Here is a 20,257-nt window from a genome sequence, read left to right on the forward strand (position 1 = left end):
CACGAGCCTAATAACGGTGGCGTAACTAATGACGTCATGAATAACGGGTGGGACGTTTTGCGGGGCCGGGCCGCGCGGTTGCTAACGTGAGCCCTCGCGTCACGGCACTTGCATAGCAGTTCGGTTTGGCTCTGAAGGAGGATGTGGCTCCGGCTCCTCACTGGTCTGGGTCACTGTGCCTGGGAGCCGCCGCATGTTATGTCGCGGCTGCGCCTCTGTGTCATGGCTGCGCCCCACGGCTCTTCCTCACATGGCAACAACGGTCGCTTCTAGTCCAGGCAGTTCAGCCTCCGGAGTGGGCCCTGGGCCCCATCCAGGTGATCCCCAACCCCGCACGGCTGACCGAGGCTTTGTCTTCAGATGCCTAAGAACCCTTCCCAAATTGCCCCATGCCCTTACATCCCTGGCAGAAGCCGGGGGCTTTAACTACTTGACGTCCTAGTCTCCAGTCCAGATGTTGGCCCGGCCTCATCAGGAGTTGACTGAGACTGGGGTTCCATACCCAGACACGGATTCGGTTGGAGAGCTGCCTACAGAGCCAGATCAGTTTGCTGTTCCACATCAGGATCTGAATAACAAGCAAACCCAACATCAAAACCTCCCAGAGGCAGTTCCAGTTCTAGACTGGGATCAGAATTAGCCCTTGATTCTGCCTTCTGGACACAAAAGTAAGACTAAACACATAGGTCTAGGTCACGCTGAAGGTCACCAGTCATTTGAAATACTTGTTCCACCTCTAAGTAGTAAGAGCTCAAAACCAATGAAGTTTATTGTTTCACCCCCAAACCTGAAGAAAGATCTAGTTCAGCATCAACGGCTTGCCAAAGTTGTTGTTGGAACTACAGGCCAATTTTGAAAAAAACACTCAGAGTCTAGAATGACAGTTGCAGGGTTGTTGTTTGGATACCAGTATGGATGCCATTTAACCTGAGGAGAGGAGACCTAGGGATTTTTTTAGGAACCCAGATAAAACTATGGAGCCCCAAGAGGAAGCTGAAAATTCTCTATCCCAGCAGGAGGCCCAAGCTCCTCATCCAGAGTTCATTGAGGAGGCTGAAACTTTACCGCAGCAGGAGCCCCCTGCTTAGCATCCACAAAGCCCTGAGGAGGTTGAATCTTTTTTCAATCTTTCAGTCTTTTGAAGTTCTGCCGCTTGTCCTGTGCTTTAAAGGAGACTCCACTCTACCTGTTGAAACCTGTTTCTTGCAATTCTGCCTTGGTTTCCAATCCTCTTCGTTGCCTTATTCAATATATTTTTAGACGAAACTTGCCCTTCTTAACTCTGCAGGTTTGTGAATTACAGTGCCCCTGACCTCCATTTTCAACTTTTTTGTGAGCTGGTCACAAAACCACAAGATGGCTTCAGGCCCTATTCTTTTTCCGGGGCAGCAGGCTGAGCCTTTGGTTAATTCTTCCTCCTGATGGGACATTAGAGTGGCATGAGCCTGTCCAAACACCTACAGCTGTTCTCTCATTGGTTCCCCCCATACCTTTCATGCTCCGCACTAATTGCAGACTGTACGAAACAGGAGGTTAAATGTGCTGATTCTCTAAATTGGGAGATTGTTAGTAAAGCGGCTGGAATGGCGAACCCGAGCACCAGGAGAGGAAAAATGAGGTGAGATTTAGAAACCTTTCCCGATCACACGGTGTACCATCCTCTGGGTTTCCCATGCATGTTTTAGCTGTAGGAAGATTCCCTTAAACCTGGAGAGTTGGGACCCATGGAATATGAAGCGCGCAGTATTGCTTTAAAGGGTCTGCATTTGCTCACCCAACCTCACCAATCCTGTCAGCCCCAAGTGTCCAGGCTTATGTCTCATCCAGCTGTGGGTGTAGATAAGTTCAATTCACGGTGCACTACAGCCCGTGGACGAATTTTGTAAGAATTTCTCTCTCCATCACTCTGTGTTTTTTGTGCTTTTTGAAATTTCTTTTTATAATGGGGTTTTGCTGATATTCACTGCAGTGTTTATGCCACTCTACACACACTTGATTCCCTTACTGAGACATATCAATACATAGGTTTTAAGCTTCTTACTAGTCGCCTATATTCCTCTGCGGTGCATAGGGGGTGTTGAGTCCAGTTCACTGAGCAAAGAGTAGGTCTTGTCTAATACATATTTGGTTTATGGAAGGGTATCTGTGTTAATTTCAAACTCTGGTTTTATGCATCACCCCACCTCGCCTTTCCCCTTAAGTCGGCATAAGTGCATTCTCTAAATGTGTGACTCTGTTCTGTTTTGTAATTCAGCTCATTTGTAGCCATGTTTACATTCCGTCTATAAGTGATACCTTATGATAAGTTTCCTTTTCTGTGTGACTTCTTTCACATAGAATCATCGTACCTGAATCTACTCATTTTGCTGCTGCTGGCCTTATGACATTGACTTCATGGCTGAGTGATATTCCGTTGTACATAAGTACCAGAACTCCTTTATCTATATTTCTCTTTCCCGGGATATTTAAGGTGTACCGAAGTCGAGGATTTTGTAAACAGAAGAGCTCTAAACTTTGGGGTGTCTGTGTCTTGTTGATTATTCATTTGCCCAAGATATATGCCCATGAGTGGAAGTGCCCTATGCTCTGTAGCTCTGGTTTTTACGTGTTTCAGGAAACACCATACACTTCTCCAGAGTGGCTGTTGGCAATTTACATCCCACCCATGAGGTTAACAAGGCTCCCTGTTGTCCATGGCCTGTCCTGCCTCTCTGGTGTTTCCACTTTTTTCAGATGGCCCTTTGGACCGGTGGGACGAGAGACTTCTTTGTTGTGCGGATTTGCATTGCCCGCTTGCTTGGTTAGTCAAAAAGAACGCATGCGTTTTTTCCTGAATATATTCAGGAATAAACGCATACGCCCTTTTTGGCCAACTGCAACATTGTCGAAGTTCTGCCGCTTTTCATGCGCTTTAAAGAGACTCCACTCTACCTGTTGAAACCTGTTTCCTGCAATTCTGCCTTGGTTTCAAATCCTCGTCGTTGCCTCACCTCAATATATTTTTCGACGAAAGTTGCCCTTCTTAACTCTGCAGGTTTGTAAATTACAGTGCCCCTGAACTCCACTTTTCAACTCGCTTTTTTGTGAACTGGCCGCCAAACCACAGGATTGCTTTAGGCCCTATTCTGCTTCCGGGGCGGCAGGCTGAGATTTTGGTTAATTCTTCCTCCTGATGGGAAATTAGAGTGGCATGTGCCCGTCCAAACCCCTACAGCTATTCTCTCATTGGTTCCCCCTCATACCGGTCATCCTCCGCACTAATTGCCGACTGCGCGAAACAGGAGGTTAAATGCGCTGACTCTCCAAATGTGGAGATTGTTAGTAAAGCGGCTGGAATGGTGAACCCGAGCACCAGGAGAGGAAAAATGAGGTGGGTTTTAAGAAACCTTTCCCGATCACACGGTGTACCATCCACTGTGTTTCCCATGCATGTTCTAGCCGTAGGAAGTTTCCCTTAAACCTGGAGAGTTGGGACCCATGGAATGGGTGGCGCGCAGTATTTCTTTAATGGGTCTGCATTTCCTCACCCAACCTCACCAATCCGCTCAGCTCCAAGGGTCCAGCCTTAGGTCTCATCCAGCAGTGTGTGTAGATAAGTTCAATTCACGGTGCATCACAGCCCCTGGAAGAATTTTGTAAGAATTTCACTCTCCATCACTGTGTTTTCTTGTTTTTTGAAATTTCTTTTTATAATGGGGTTTTGCTGATATTCACTGCAGTGTTTATGCCACTCTACACACACTTGATTCCCTTACTGAGACATATCAATGCATAGGTTTTAAGCTTCTTACTAGTCACCTATGTTCCTCTGCGGTGCATAGGGGGTGTTGAGTCCAGTTCATTGAGCAAAGAGTAAGTCTTGTCTAATACATATTTGGTTTATGGAAGGGTATCTGTGTTAATTTCAAACTCTGGTTTTATGCATCACCCCACCTCGCCTTTCCCCTTAAGTCGGCATAAGTGCGTTCTCTAAATGTGTGACTCTGTTCTGTTTTGTAATTCAGCTCATGTGTAGCCATGTTTACATTCCGTCTATAAGTGATACCTTATGATAAGTTTCCTTTTCTGTGTGACTTCTTTCACTTAGAATCATCGTACCTGAATCTACTCATTTTGCTGCTGCTGGCCTTATGACATTGACTTCATGGCTGAGTGATACTCCGTTGTACATAAGTACCAGAACTCCTTTATCCATTTTTCTCTTTCCCGGGATATTTAAGGTGTACCGAAGTCGAGGATTTTGTCAACAGAAGAGCCCTAAACTTTGGCGTGGCTGTGTCTTGTTGATTTTTAGTTTTCCCAAGATATATGCCCATGAGTGGAAGTGCCCTATTTTCTGTAGCTCTTTTGTTTTATATGTTTCAGGAAACACCACTGTATTGTAATAACTGAGGACATGGAAAGGAGACGTGACGCATGAGCCACCCCCCCCCCAGTAAACCGGGGGCATGCGAATAAGCCAAACTGTAAACAGTCCTGTGTGCTTTGAGACCCCCACCCCAGCAAACCGGGGGCCTGCGAATAAGCATTGAGTGCTTTGGGCACTGATCCATGAGATGTCCTCAGTATAATCAGAGTGGTGGGAACACAAGGCAATGTCCTTGTGCTGCTTTTGCGCTCAAGGATGAAGCACGGCATGTTTTCAAAAAAGCCCATTATTGCTTGTATAATCAATAAAAGCGTATGTTGCTGCTTTGGCATTTCTGGAATGTTAAGAAAACAAGCCTTAAAATGTAAACATAGATAATGCTTAAATAAAAGCTACCACAGCAGGACAGACGGCGCTGTTTTGCCTGAGCGAGTAGCAGCCCTCTACTGCTGTGCTTCCGCACAATTCATCTCCTGTGATGAGCTTGCTTTCGGCCCTGTCATAAGAAAAACTACAACACACCATACACTTCTCCAGAGTGACCGTTGGCAGTTTACATCCCACCCATCAGGGTAACAAGGCTCCTTGTTCTCCATGGCCTGTCCTGCCTCTGGTTGTTACACTTTTTTCAGATGGCCCTTTGGACCTGTGGGAAGAGAGACTTCTTTGTTGTGCGGATTTGCATTGCCGCTTGCTTGGTTGGGCAGAATGCGGGTATTCGTTCTTTCCTGAATATATTCTGGAAAAAAACGCATACGCCCTTTTTGGCCAACTGCATCATTGTCGAAGTTCTGCCGCTTTTCATGTGCTTTAAAGGAGACTCCGATCTACCTGTTGAAACCTGTTTCCTGCAATTCTGCCTTGGTTTCAAATCCTCTTCGTTGCCTTACGTCAATATATTTTTCGACGAAAGTTGTCCTTTTTAACTGTACAGCTTTGTGAATTGCAGTGCCCCTGAGCTCCATTTGTCAACTCGCTTTTTTGTGAGCTGGCCGCAAAACCACAGGATTGCTTCAGACCCTATTCTGGTTCCGGACCGGCAGACTAAGCCATTGGTGAATTCTTCCTCCTGATGGGAAATTAGAGTAACATGTGCCCGTCCAAACACCTACAGCTGTTCTCTCATTAGTTCCCCCTCATCCCGATCATCCTCTGCAGTAATTGCAGACTGTGCGAAACAGGAGGTTTAAGGTGCTGACTCTCCAAATGGGGAGATTGTTAGTAAAGCGGCTGGAATGGCGAACCCGAGCACCAGGAGAGGAACAGTCAGGTGCGTTTTAGAAACCTTTCCCGATCACACGGTGTACCGTCCTCTGGGTTTCCTTTGCATGTTTTAGCTGTAGGAAGATTCCCTTAAACCTGGAGAGTTGAGACCCATGGAATGGGAAGCGTGTAGTATTGCTTTAAAGGGTCTGCATTTGCTCACCCAACCTCACCAATCCTCTCAGCCCCAAGTGTCCAGGCTTATGTCTCATCCAGCTGTGGGTGTAGATAAGGTCAATTCAGGGTGCGTCACAATCCCTGAACGAATTTTGTAAGAATTTCTCTCTCCATCACACTCTGTGTTTTTTTGTTTTTTGAAATTTATTTTTATAATGGGGTTTAGCTGTTTTCACTGCAGTGTTTCTGCCGCTCTACACACACTTGATTCCCTTACGGAGACATATCAATACATAGGTTTTAAGATTCTTACTACTCACATATATTCCTCTGCGGTGCATAGTGGGTGCTGAGTCCAGTTCATTGAGCAAGAGTAGGTCTTGTCTATTACATATTTAGTTTAAGGAATGGTATCTATGCTAATTTCAAACTCTGGTTTTATGCATCACCCCACCTACCTTTCCCTTTAAGCAGGCATAAGTGCGTTTTCTAAATGTGTGACTCTGTTCTGTTTTGTAATTCAGCTCATTTGTAGCCATGTTTACATTCCGTCTATAAGTGATATCTTATGATAAGTTTCTTTTTCTGTGTGACTTCTTTCACGTAGAATCATCGTACCTGAATCCACTCATTATGCTGCTGCTGGCCTTAAGACATTGAGTTCATGTCTGAGTGATATTCCATTGTACATAAATACCACAATTTCTTTATCCATCTTTCTCTTTCCTATGATATTTAAGGTGTACTGAAGTCGATGATCTTGTGTGCAGAGCAGCCCTAAACTTTGCGGTGGCTGTGTCTTGTTGATTTTTAGTTTTCCCAATATATATGCCCGTGAGTGGAAGTGCCCTATGATCTGTAGCTGTTTTTTAGATGTTTTAAGAAACACTATACACTTCTCCAGAGTGGCTGTTCACAATTTACATCCCGTCCGTCAGCGTAACAAGGCTCCCTTTTCAACATGGCCTGTCCTGCCTTTCTGGTTTTAATACTTTTTTCGAATGGCCCTTTTTACCTGGGGAAGTGAAACTTCTTTTAGTGTGGATTTGCATTGCCCGCTTGCTTGGTTGGCCAAAAAGTGCGTATGCATTTTTTCCTCAATATATTCAGGAAAAAACCCATTCGCCCTTTTTGGCCAAGTGCATCATTGTCGAAATTCTGCCGCTTTTCATATGCTTTAAATGCAATTCCAATCTACCTCCTGAAATCTGTTTCCTGCAATTGTGCCTTGCTTTCAAGTCCTCTTCGTAGCATTACCGCAATATATTTTTGGATGATAGTTGTGCTTTATCACTCTGCAGGTTTTGTGAATTGCAGTGCCCCTGAGCTCCATTTTTCAATTCGCTTTTTTGTGAGCTGGCCTCAAAACCGCAGGATTGCATTAGGCCCTATTCTGCTTCTGAAGCGGCAGGCTGAGCCTTTCGTTAATTATTCTTCCTGATGGGAAATTATAGTGACATGTGCCCATCCAAACACCTATAGCTAGTCTCTCTTTGATTCCCCCTCTTCCCATTCATCCTCCAGACAAATTGCAAACTGTGGGAAATAGGAGGTTAAAGGTGCTTATTTTTCAGGTGAAGAGATTGTTAGTAAAGCAGCTGGAATGGTGAACCCGAGCACCAGGAGATTAAAAAATGAGGTGCGTTTTAGAAATCTTTCCCATCACCCCGTGTACCATCCTCTGGTTTTCCCACTCATCTTTTCACCGTACGCAGATTCGATGAACCTGGAGAGTTGGGACCCATGGAATGGGTAGCAGGCAGAATTACTTTAAATGGTATGCCTTTTCTCACCCAACCCTACCAATCCTCTCAGCCACAAGAATGTCCAGCCTTATGTCTCATCCAGCTGTGGTTGTAGATGTGCTCAGTCCGTGTTGCATCACAGCCCATGAACGAATTTTGTAAGAATTTCTCTATCTTTAACGGTCTTTGTGTTTGTGTTTGAAATTCATTTTTATAATGGGGTTTAGCTGAGTTTCACTGCTGTGTTTATGCTGCTCTACACACACTTGATTTCCCTGTGGTAACATATCAATACATAGGTTTTAAGATTCTTACTAGTCAGATATATTCTTCTTTGGTGAAGAGGGAGTGTTGAGTCTAGTTCATTGAGCAAGGAGTAGATCTTGTCTGTTACATATTTGATGTGTATAACGGTATTTGTGCTAATTTCCATCTCTTTTTTTATGCATCACCCCACCTCAGCTTTCCCCTTAAGCAGGCATAAGCGTGTTTTCGAAGTGTGTGACTGCCTTGTTTTGTAATTTAGTTCATGTGTAGCGATGGTTACATTCCTTCTAAAAATGATATCTTATGATAAGTTTCTTTTTCTGTGTGACTTATTTCACTTAGAGTCATCGGACCTAAATCCACTCATTATGCTGCTACTAGCCTTATGACATTGATTTCATGGCTGAGTGAAATTCCATTGTACATAAGTACCACAACTACTTTATCCATTGTTCTCTTTCCTGGGATATTTAAGGTGAACCGAAATCTAGGTTCTTGTAAACAGAGCAGCCCTATACATTGGGGAGTCTGTGTCTTGTTTATTTTTAGTCTTCCCAAGATATTCGCCCGTGACTGGAAGTGCCCTGTGCTCTTTCACTCTGTTTTTTAAATGTTTTTGGAAACACCATCCACTTCTCCAGAGTGGCTCTCAGCAATTTATACGGCGCACATCCTCGTAATAAGGCTCCCTCTTCTCCATGGCCTGTCCTGCATTTCTGGTTTTTACACATTTTTCGGATGGCCCTTTTGAGTGGTGGGAAGTGAGACTTCTTTGTTGTGCCGATTTGCATTGCCCACTTGCTTGGTTGCCCAAAAAGGGCGTATGTGCTTTTTCCTGAATATATTTAGGAAAAAACGCATACGCCCTTTTTGGCCAACTGCATCATTGTCGAAGTTCTGACGCTTTTCGTGTGCTTTAAAGGCTAGACTAATCCACCTCTTGATATCTGTTTCCTGCAGTTCTGCCTTGCATTCAGAGGCTCTTCGTTGCCTTACCTCAATATATTTTTGGACGTTAGGTGTCATATATAACTCTGCAGCTTTGTGAATTTCACTGCCCCTGAGCTCCATTTTTCAACTTGCTTTTTTGTGTGCTGGTCGCAAAACCGCAGGATTGCTTCAGGCCCTATTCTGGTTTTAGGCCGGCAGGCTGAGCCTTCGGTTAATTCTTCTTCCCGATGGGAAATTAGTCTGACATGTGCCTGTCGAAACACCCACAGCTAGTGTCTTATTGGTTCCCCTTCTTCCCGTTCATCCTCTGCACAAATTGAGAGCTGTGCGAAACAGGAGGTTAAAGGCTCTGATTCTCCAAGTGGGGAGATTTTTAGTAAAGTGGCTGGAATGGCGAACCCAAACACCAGGAGGTGAAAAATGAGGTGCATTTTAGCCACCTTTCCGTTCACACCGTGTACAGTCCTCTGGGTTTCCCATGCATGTTTTACCTGTAGGCAGTTCCCTTGAACCTGCAGATTTGGGACCCATGGAATGGGTACCAGGCAGTATTACTTTCAATGGTCTGCATTTCCTCACCCAACCTCACTAATTCTCTTACCACGAATAGTTTCCAGCCTTATGTCTCATCCTGCTGTGGGTCTATGTATGTTCAATCCATGTTGATTATCAGCCCCTGATCAAAAGTTGTAAGAAGTTTTTTGTCTTTTTTTTAAATTTGTTATTATATTGGTTACAGCTGATTTTCAATGGTCTTGTTTCTTGCTGCTGTACATCCACTTGATTCACGTATAGAGAGACATCAATAAATTTTTCTTCAGATTCTTACCAGTCGTATGTATTCTTTTCCAGTGACTTGAGTGTGCTGAGTGCAGTTCTTTGAGGTACGGTGTAGGCCTTTTCGATTATCAATTTGGTATTTGGAACGGTATATTTGCTAATTTTGACCTCCTGGATAATGCCTCACCCCTCCCTACCTTTCCCCTTTAGCAGCCTTATGCGTGTTTTCTACATCTTTGACTATGTTTTTGTATTGTAATTTATTTCATGTGTAGCCATTCTGGATTCCACCTTTAAGTGATATCCTATGATATGTGTCTTTTTCTTTTTGAATTATGTCACTTAGAATGATCATACGTAACTCCTCCGGAGTTGTTACAACTGGCCATATTTCATTGATTTCCAGGCTGAGTAATATTCCACTCTACATAAGTACCACATCTGTATCCAGTTTTTCCCTCCGGAGACATTTAAGTTATATCCTAGTCGAGGATCTTTTAAACAGAGAGGCGGTAAACGTTGGGGTGCCTGTGTCCTGTCGATTTTTGTTTTTCCCAAGATATACGCACATGAGTGCAAGTGCCCTATGCTCTGTAGCTCATTTTTTAGATGCTTCAGTAAACACAATACACTTCTCCTGAGTGGCCGTTGGCAATTTACATTTCCACTATCAGCCTCACAGGGCTCCCTTTTCTCCTCCCCCTGTCCTGCCTTTGTGGTATTTACACTTTATGAGGATGGCTCTTCTGACTGATGCGAAGTGATACCTTTTGTAGTATTGATTTCCAGTGCCCACCTGTTTGGTTGGCTAAAAAGGGCATATGCCCTTTTCTTGAATATATTCAGAAAAAACGCATATGCCCTTTTTGGCCAACTGCATCGTTGGCGATGTTCAGCCCCTTTTTTTCTGCTTTAATGGCGAGTCCTTTCTACCTCTTCAAATCCCTTTCCTGCCATTCCCCCTTGCTTATAAGTCCTTTTCGGTGACTTACCTCAAGACATTTTTCGACGATAGATATTTTCAGCTCTTCAGTTTCGTGAACTTTAGTGCCCCTGAGTTCCATTTTTCAACTTGTGTTTTAGGGAACAGGCCACAAAACAGCAGGATTTCCTCAAGCCCTATTCTGTTTCCGTGGGTAATCCTAGCCTTTGGTCAATACGTCTTCCTGATTGGAAATTAGTGACATGTGCCTTTCCGAACACCTAGGACTTGTCTCTCATTGTTTCTCATCCTTCCGCTTCATCCTCTGGACAAATTCCAAACTGTGTGCAACAGGGTGTTGACGGTGCTGACATCCCCAAGTGGGGAGATTGTTAGGAAAGACACTGGACGGCTGAACCCGAGCACCAAGCGATGAGATGAGATGCCTTTTCCAAACTCTTCCCGATCAGACGGTGTACTATGCTCTGGGTGTGACAGGCATGTTTTAGCAGTAGGAAGGGTCCCTTGCAAGTAAGGAGAACACCTAGCCCTCAAGAGCTCCACCTAGCCCTCAAGAGCTCCACCTAGCCCTCAAGAGCTCCACCCCTTTCCTCCCACTGATGCTGCTGGGATCCCTACCCAGCAGCTCCACCCACAGCCTGTGGGGGAGCGCTCGCTCTCACCTCTCCATTCTCTCATCAAAATATAAAGTTTCCTTTGCTTCTGAACAAAACTCAGTCTTGATCTGTTGGCTCCAATGACACTGGGCAGGGGGACCCTTGTTGGGGTTCACTCTGGAGGATCAGTAACAGAAATTGAGAATATTGTAACTTCAATGAACAGATATGTGAGCCAAACTGTAATTAACATAGAGCGGTCTATAAGGCTCGGGTAAAATAAGATGTTTCTAACACTTTCATTTGATATTTCCATCACTTTATTATAAGCAAGTTCAGTCAAGAAGTTTGTCTTATTTGTCAGGTCAACATTAGAGAAATGAAGTGATTTCTTTCCAAGGATATACATCTAATAATCATGGCTGAAGCTTCAATCTTGTTTTGAATGCTTTTCCATTGAAAATGATACCTCTCTTTCAGCTCCCCCATTTCTGAGAAGTATAAAATCTTATAACTTATTATTACCAAAGTGGAAATGTGGGAGGAGGGATAAGTTAACAGTTTGGGATTAACACATACACACTGCTATGTATAAGACAGGTCATCAACAAGGAACTACTGTATAGCACAGGGAATTACACTCAATATTTTGCAATAACCTATAAGGGGAAATAATCTGAAAAAGAACAGATATTTTTATCGACATCATCTATCAACGACAGACAAAATGTAACCTAAGGGAAGGCGATGGTGAGCACTTCTGACCCTGAAGACTTCAATCATCTAAAGTTCTCACTGTGCCTACTTCCCAAGGCCGTTAATGAACATACGTGTAGCCGTATCTTAAAAATTCCCCAGTTTGGGTTTCAGGGAGACACTGATTTGAAAAAATCCCTGGTGTTCTCCTTACATGCAAGGGACCCTTCCTACTGCTAAAACATATCAACCCTGCACTTCAGAGCCGATTTCCTAGTGCAGAATGGCTGGGTCGACACCTCAGCTCACGGGGCCCCATGCAGACTCCGCGACATAGAGCCTGAGCTGCGGTCAACCTAGCCCTCAAGAGCTCCATGTGGAACCTAGGAGCACGTGAAATTAGACAAAGCACAAAGGAAAAAATGGTTAGACTTTATTTTATTGCCCAGATTTTATTTTTATCTCCCAGGAATTTTTAATGGGCTTTGCTGGTGACAAACCCCTCCTCTGCCTTTTGTCCCGTTCCTCATTCTTGGGGCGCTGAGGGTGCAGACCCCTCTTCTGTAACTGCTTTGTGCTGAGTTTGGTGTCCTCATACCGCGTGGGGAGGGGCAGAAATTCTCCACAGCAGCCTCCAAGTGAGGTTGATTGTCCCCAGGCCTCCTGCCTCCGTGCTCGTCCGCCAGAGCACCAGCATTGGAAGCGTTATAGATTCTAATGACCTTTAAGGGTCCAGGAAAGAGATGCGCAGAGACGCTGGGGGGGCCGGTTTTACCCGGCCCAACATTTGCTCGGCCACCTTAGGCTGACCGTTTCTGCCAGCCTAGATGCTCTGACCAGTAGTCTGCGCTTTCTTCAATTAGGCCCCTGAATTAACGTACAAACAGCACCAGGTGTCAGAGCCCTTCCCGCTCAGCTCCCAGAGAGTCCAGGGTCGGTGGTGATCCAGGACCATGACGGCCACTAAGTCAACGGCCTTTTGAAGTAGCCAGGAGTCCAGCTGGTCTTACTGGCCACCATCACCACGGTGTCTGTAAGTTTTCTATGGAGACACTGTGATATACGTTTCCCCCGCCAAGCTTATTAGCTCCCCTCTGGGTGCAGTAAGTCCTGAAAGCAGTAGTCTACTCTTTTGTGACACACTCTTGTTGTTTTCTGACAGAAGCTCCAGGTCAAGTGATGTTCACATGAGTCGTCATGGGGGCCCGTTGCCCCTGGTTGTCTCTCTGAAGGTTGGAGTTGGAGGGCTTCCTCACTCGGGGTCAGTGTGCCCATGGAGCGACACCTGCAACTTCAGGGCATGGTATGTCGTTAGGATCATCATGTGGGGTCCTTTTCCCTTAGGAGGGAGCTGGCCTTGCGGGCTGCTGATTTCCAGGTTTTTAGATACTCCCAGTATCCTGGCCGGATGGGGCGGCGGGCCAAGCCCTTGGTGACCATAGTTTATCCTACCTGGAGGGCATTCTTGCGTTGTTCCATTTCAAGTGGTCCCAGTTTTTGCACTAATACTCCAAGGGCGATTCACCTTTGACCGGGAATGTAAAGGTCAAAGGGTTTAGCTAACTTAGGGAGCTCCAGGGGTAGGGTCTGAATTGACTGCTCTTTCCATTCTTGAAAGTCCACTTCTGGATTTTATTCGAAAGGATCATCATCTTTTCCTTTCAGTGTTTCATATAGGGGCCCAGCTATTAGACTGTAGTTAGGGATCCAGATGCAGCAAACCGCGACCTCCCCAGGAACCCCTAAGCTGTCTTCTAGTTTTAGAAGGGATAAGGCTGCAAATGGTTTCTTCCCTTTCCTGGGATGGGCTTCTGCGACCTTCTGTGAGAATGAAGCCCAGGCAGGTCACCTTAGTCTGTGATATTTGAGCCTTTTTCTTCGACACCTTCTATCCTTTATTGGCTTGGTAGTTCAGAGGCCTCCTTAGTAGGGCTGGAGATCAGAATGTCGTCTGCATATTGAAGGAGGGTTCCCTTTTCCAGAGGTAGAACTTTTAGGCCTTTAGCTAACGTGTCCCCAAATATGGTGTGGAAATTTTTGAACCCTTGGGGCAGGGCGGCCCAACAGTATTGTTTTTCTTGTATGTTGAGTCCTGCCACTCACAAGCCAAAATTTCTTGTGACTCTGGGACTAATGGAATACAGAAAAAGGCATCATTTAAGTCTACTACAGAATACCATGTCCTGGTGGATGGTAAAATGACCAGCAGGGTGTAGGAATTAGGAACTACTGAATGTATATTCTCGGTGGCTTCACTGACTGTCCTGACATCCATTAACCGGTACCCAGAAGCCACCGGGGCTCTCGAGGTCACGCCCCTCCCAGGATATGGAGCTCACCTGGGCAGGTCCCCAGCAGCCCATGGGGCTCTCATGGTCAGGCCCCTCCCAGGTTATGGAGCTCATCTGTGCAGCTACCCAGCAGCCCATGGGGCTTTCGTGGTCAGGCCCCTTCCAGGATACAGAGCTCCCCTGGGCAGGTACCCCGGCAGGGCTGGGCACACAGGAACCATGCACATAGCCCTCATTGAAGAGCATCCCCAGCTCACCTGTAGCTCAGACCTGACACAGAGCACCTCAGAGCAGGACTTGAGCTAAAAAACAACAGCTCCGACAGGTCTGTGACCCTGGGCATCACTCTGTGCGGCCTCCCTCCACCTGGTCTTCCAGAGACTTCCACTGCACCCGGGGCACCAGGCCTCTGTCTCCACCCACCACCCACCCCTCCTCTCCCTGACCCCTGGGTTCCTCTCATTAGGAGAGGGTTTTCTTGAAGTTGTCTCTCACTCATGGGCCAGAAAATATGATTAGAAAACAAGCCAGAGCTGTAGCCCCTTGTCTATCCTGACTCTCAGGAGCCCACACCTGTTCCTTGGACCTGGCCTGTTCAGCAAGGTCCAATTTCTGCAATGTGAGCCCCTGAGGGGTGAGAATTGGCTGACCTGGGCAGCCTGACCCTGTCGGCCAGCCCTCCCCAGGTGTGCCTGGGTTGAGGTCAATATAAACACCGCTCTAGGCAGCAAGAGCTCCTGCAGCTGTGCCTGACGCCATATTCTCTGCCCCGTCAGCAGTGTTGGGGCTGGGCTGGTGGGAGGGAGTAGGGCCAACGGCTTTGTGGGTGGCCCGGTGTGAGTGGGGCTCTGCTGGACTTTCTGCAGGAGTTGCCAGGCTGCCACCTGCTAAAGAAGAGGATGTGTCACCCATAACTGCAGCTGGAATTTCTCGCCAGGCAGAGGTGAGGAAGGAAGAAAGCAGTGGGGGCCGGGACAGGAGGGGTATCTCAGGCAGGAAAATGGAAAGCTTCCAGAAGAGCACCCAGGGCCAGGGCCATCCTGGCTGGCCTGTAGGCACCAAGTCGGCCGGCATGCTGTCGCTCGTGTGGCTCCATGGCCCTTCCTCTAGGCATTTAAGTCCTTGTACGTATTCAGGTGTTTTACCTGGGAAGGGTGGGAACAGTTCAGCAGCAGCTGGCCTGGGTTCAGCTCACGTTTACTCACAGACGCCTCGGCACGGTCCCCCAGCTTTGCAATGAGGACGTTCCTTGCGGGTGGTATGCTGGCTGCATGGGAGACGATTCCCCACCTCTGACCAACTTCAGAATTGTTTACTACTGTAGTGCCCTGATAGGGTTTTGCTCTGTATAACTGGTGGGTTCTGGGTTTGTTTTTTTTTTTCTTTTTTGGTTCATGGTAGATTTTATTCCTCTTTTGTGTGTTTATCAAGTGCCCTGATAGGGTTTTGCTCTGTATAACTGGTGGGTTCTGGGTTTGTTTTTTTCTTTTTTGGTTCATGGTAGATTTTATTCCTCTTTTGTGTGTTTATCAAGTGCCCTGATAGGGTTTTGCTCTGTATAACTGGTGGGTTCTGGGTTTGTTTTTTTCTTTTTTGGTTCATGGTAGATTTTATTCCTCTTTTGTGTATTTATAGATATAAGCATGGAAATAATTCATTCATATAAATACATCTATGGGAAGGGAAGAACTATTTTTCTGTGTTTTGTAATTTTATTTTTTTAATTTAAAAATTTTATTTAATTTTTTATACAGCAGGTTCTTATTGGTTATCTATTTTATACATATAAATGTATACAGGTCAATCCCAATCATCTCCCAACTCATCCCACCACCACCCCATACGCGTTTCTCCCCTTGGTGTCCATACGTTTGTTCTCTACATCTGTGTCTCCGTTTCTGCCCTGCAATCCAGTTCATCTGTACCATTTTTCTAGGTTTCACATACATACATTAATATACAATATTTGTTTTTCTCTTTCTGACATACTTCACTCTGTATGACAGTCTATAGATCCATCGACGTCTCTACAAATGACCCAATTTCATTCCTTTATATGGCTAATAATTCCATTTTATATATGTACCACATCTTTATGCATTCGTCTGTCTGTGGGCATTTAGGTTGCTTCCATTACCTGGCTATTTTAAATAGTGATGCAGTGAACATTGTGGTGAATGTCTCTTTTTGATTTATGGTTTTGTCTGGGTATATGCCCAGTAGTGGGATTGCTGGATTATATGGTAATTCTATTTGTAGGTTTTTAAGGAACCTCCATACCGTTCTCCATAGTGACTGTATCAATTTACATTCCCACCAATAGTGGAAGAGGGTTCCTTTTCTCCACACCTTCTCCAGCATTTGTTGTTTGTAGATTTTCTGATGATGCCCATTTTAACAGGTGTGAGGTGATACCTCATTGTTGTTTTGATTTGCATTTCTCTAATAATTAGTGATGTTGAGCAGCTTTTCATGTGCGTCTTGGCCATCTCTATGTCTTCTTGGAAGAGATGTCTATTTAGATCTTCTGCCCACTTTTGTATTGGGTTCTTTGTTTTTTTAATATTGAGCTACATGAGCTGTTTATACATATTGGAGATTAAACATTTGTCCATTGATTCGTTTGCAAATATTTTCGCCTATTCTGAGGGTTGTGTTTTCTTCTTGTTTGTAGTTTCCTTTGCTTTGCAAAAGCTTTTATGTTTCATTAGGTCCCATTTGTTTAGTTTTCTTTTTTATTGCATTACTCTAGGAGACAGATCAAAAAAGATCTTGCTGTGATTTATGTCAAAGTATTCTTCCTATGTTTTCCTCTAAGAGTTTTATACTGTCCGGTTTTACATTAAGGTCTGTAATCCATTTTGAATTTATTTTTCTGTATGGTGTTGGGGAGTGTTTTATTTTCATTCTTTTACATGTAGCTGTCCATTTCTCCCAGCACCACGGATCGAAGAGACTGTCTTTACTCCATTGTATAGTCTTGTCTCCTTTGTTATAGATTAGTTGACCATAGGTGTGTAGGTTTTATCTCTGGGCTTTTTTTTTCCTTTTACACCTTTATTGGAGTATAATTGCTTTACAATCGAGTGTTAGTTTCTGCTGTATAACAAAGTGAATCAGCTATACATATACATATATCACCATATCCCCTCCCTCTTGCATCTCCCTCCCACCCTCTGTATCCCACCCCTTTAGGTGGTCACAAAGCACCGAGCTGATCTCCCTGTGCTATGTGGCTGCTTCACAGTAGCTATTGATGTTACATTTGGTAATGTATATATGTCCATGCCACTCTTTCACTTCGTCCCAGCTTACATTTCCCCCTCCCCATGTCCTCAAGTCCTTTATCTACGTCTGTGTCCTTAATTCTGTCCTGCCCCTAGGTTCTTCATAAACTTTTTTTTACCTTTAGATTCCATATATCTCTGTTAGCATACGGTATTTGTTTTTCTCTTTCTTACTTAATTCACTGTGTAGAACTGACTCTTTAAGTCCATCCACCTCACTAAAAATAACTCAGTTTGGTTTATTTTTATGGCTGAGAAATATTCCATTTTATATATGGGCCAGATCTTCTTTATCCATTCATCTGTTGATGGACACTTAGGTTGCTTCCATTTCCTGGCTATTGTAAATAGAGCTGCAATGAACATTGTTGTACATAACTCTTTTTGAATTATGGTTTTCTCAGGATAAATGCCCAGTAGTTGGATTCCTGGGTCTTATGGTACTTCTATTTTTAGTTTTTTAAGGAACCTCCATACTGTTCTCCCTAGTGGCTATTTCAGTTTACATTCCCACCAACAGTGCGAGAGCATTCCCTTTTCTCCAATAAATGCCTTTCCAGCATTTATTGTTCGTAGATTTTTTGATGATTGCCATTCTGGCTGCTGTGTGGTGATACCTCACTGTAGTTTTGATTTGCATTTCTCTAATGATTAGTGATGTTCAGCATCCTTTCATGTGTTTGTTGGCAATCTGTATATCTTCTTTGGAGAAATGTCTATTTAGGTCTTCTGCCCATTTTTGGATTGGGTCGTTTGTTTTTGTGATATTGAGCTAAATGAGCTGCTTGTAAATTTTGGAGATTAATCCTTTGTCATTTGCTTCATTTGAAAATATTTTCTCCCATTCTGAGGGTTGTCTTTTCTTCTTGTTTATGTTTTCCTTTGCTGTGCAAAAGCTTTTAAGTTTCATTAGGTCCCATTTGTTTAGTTTTCTTTTTATTTCCATTTATCTAGGAGGTGGGTCAAAAAGGATCTTGCTGTGATTTATGTCATAGAATGATCTGCCTATGTTTTCCTTTAAGAGTTTTATAGTATCTGGTCTTACATTTAGATCCCTAATCCATTTTGAGTTTATTTTTGTGTATGGTGTTATGGAGTGTTCTAATTTCATTCTTTTACGTGTAGCTGTCCAGATTTCCCAGCACCACTTACTGAAGAGACTATCTTTTCTCTATTGTATATCCTTGCCTCCTTTGTCATAGATGGGTTAGCCATAGGTACTTAGGTTTATCTCTGGGCTTTCTATCCTGTTCCATTGATCTATATTTTTGTTTTTGTGCCAGTACCGTATAGTCTTGATTACTGTAGCTTTGTAGTGTAGTCTGAAGTCAGGAAGTCTCATTCCTCCATCTCTTTTAATTTCCCTCAAGACTGCTTTGGCTATTCGGGGTCTTTTGTGTTTGTATACAAATTTTAAGTTTTTTTTGTTCTAGTTCTGTAGAAAATGCCACTGGGAATTTGATAGGGATTGCATTGAATGCGTAGATTGCTTTGGGTAGTATAGTCATTTTCACAATATTGATTCTTCTAATCCAATAACATGGTTTATACCTCCATCTGTTTATATCATCTTTGATTTCTTTCAGCAGTGTCTTATAGTTTTCTGAGTGCAGGTCTTTTACCTCCTTAGGTAGGTTCATTCCTACGTATTTTATTCATTTTGTTGCAGTGGTGAATGGGATTGTTTACTTAATTTCTCTCTCTGATTTTTCGTTGTTAGTGTAGGGGATTGCAAGAGATTTCTCTGCATTAATTTTGTATCCTGCAACTTTACCAGATTCATTGATTAGCTCTAGTAGTTTTCTGGTGGCATCTTTGGGATTCACTATGTGTAGTATCATGTCATTTACAAACAGTGACAATTTTACTTCTTCTTTTCCAATTTGTATTCCTTTTATTTCTTTTTCTTCTCTGATTGATGTGTCTAGGACTTCCAAAGTTATGTTGAATAATAGAGGTGAGAGTGGACATCCTTGTCTTGTTCCTGATCTTAGAGGAAATGCTTTTAGTTTTTCACCATTGAGAATGATGTTTGCTGTGGGTTTGTCCTATATGGCCTTTATTATGTTGAGATAGATTTCCTCTATGCCCACTTTTTGGAGATTTTTTATAATAAATGGGTGTTGAATTTTGTCAAAAGCTTTTCCTGCATCTATTGGGATGATCATATTTTTATTCTACAATTTGTTAATACGGTGTATCACATTGATTCATTTGTGTATATGGAAGAATCCTTGCGTCCTTGGAATAAACCACACCTGATCATGGTGTATGATCCCTTTAATGTGTTGTTCAATCCTGTTTCCTAGTATTTTGTTGAGGATTTTTGCATCTATATTCATCAGTGATATTGGTCTCTAATTTTATTTTTCCGTAATATCTTTGTCTGGTTTTGGTATCAGGGTGATGGTGGCCTCATAGAATGAGTTTGGGGGTGTTCCTTCCCCTGAAAATTTCTGAAGAGTTTGAGAAGGTTGGGTGTTAGATCTTGTCTAAATGTTTGATAGAATTCACCTCTGATGACATCTGGTTCTGGACTTTTGTTGGAAGATTTTTAATCACAGTTTCAATTTCATTACCTGTGATTGGTCTGTTCATAGTTTCTATTTCTTTCTGGTTCAGTCTTGGAAGGTTATACCTTTCTAAGAATTTGTCCATTTCTTCCAGGTTGTCCATTTTATTGGCATAGAGTTGCTTGTAGTTGTCTCTTAGGATGCTTTGTATTTCTTTGGTTTCTGTTACAACTTCTCCTTTTTCATTTCTAATTTTATTGATTTGAGTCCTCTCCCTCTTTTTTCTTGAGTCTGGCTAAAGGTTTTTCATTTTTGTTTATCTTCTCAAAGAACCAGCTTTTAGTTTTATTGATCTTTGCTACTGCTTTTATTTCATTTATTTCTGCTCTGATCTTTATGATTTCTTTCCTTCTACTTACTTTGGGTTTTGTTCTTCTTT

This window comes from Phocoena phocoena, chromosome 1 (genome assembly GCF_963924675.1).
Source record: "Phocoena phocoena chromosome 1, mPhoPho1.1, whole genome shotgun sequence".
In the NCBI taxonomy this organism is placed as follows: Eukaryota; Metazoa; Chordata; class Mammalia; order Artiodactyla; family Phocoenidae; genus Phocoena; species Phocoena phocoena.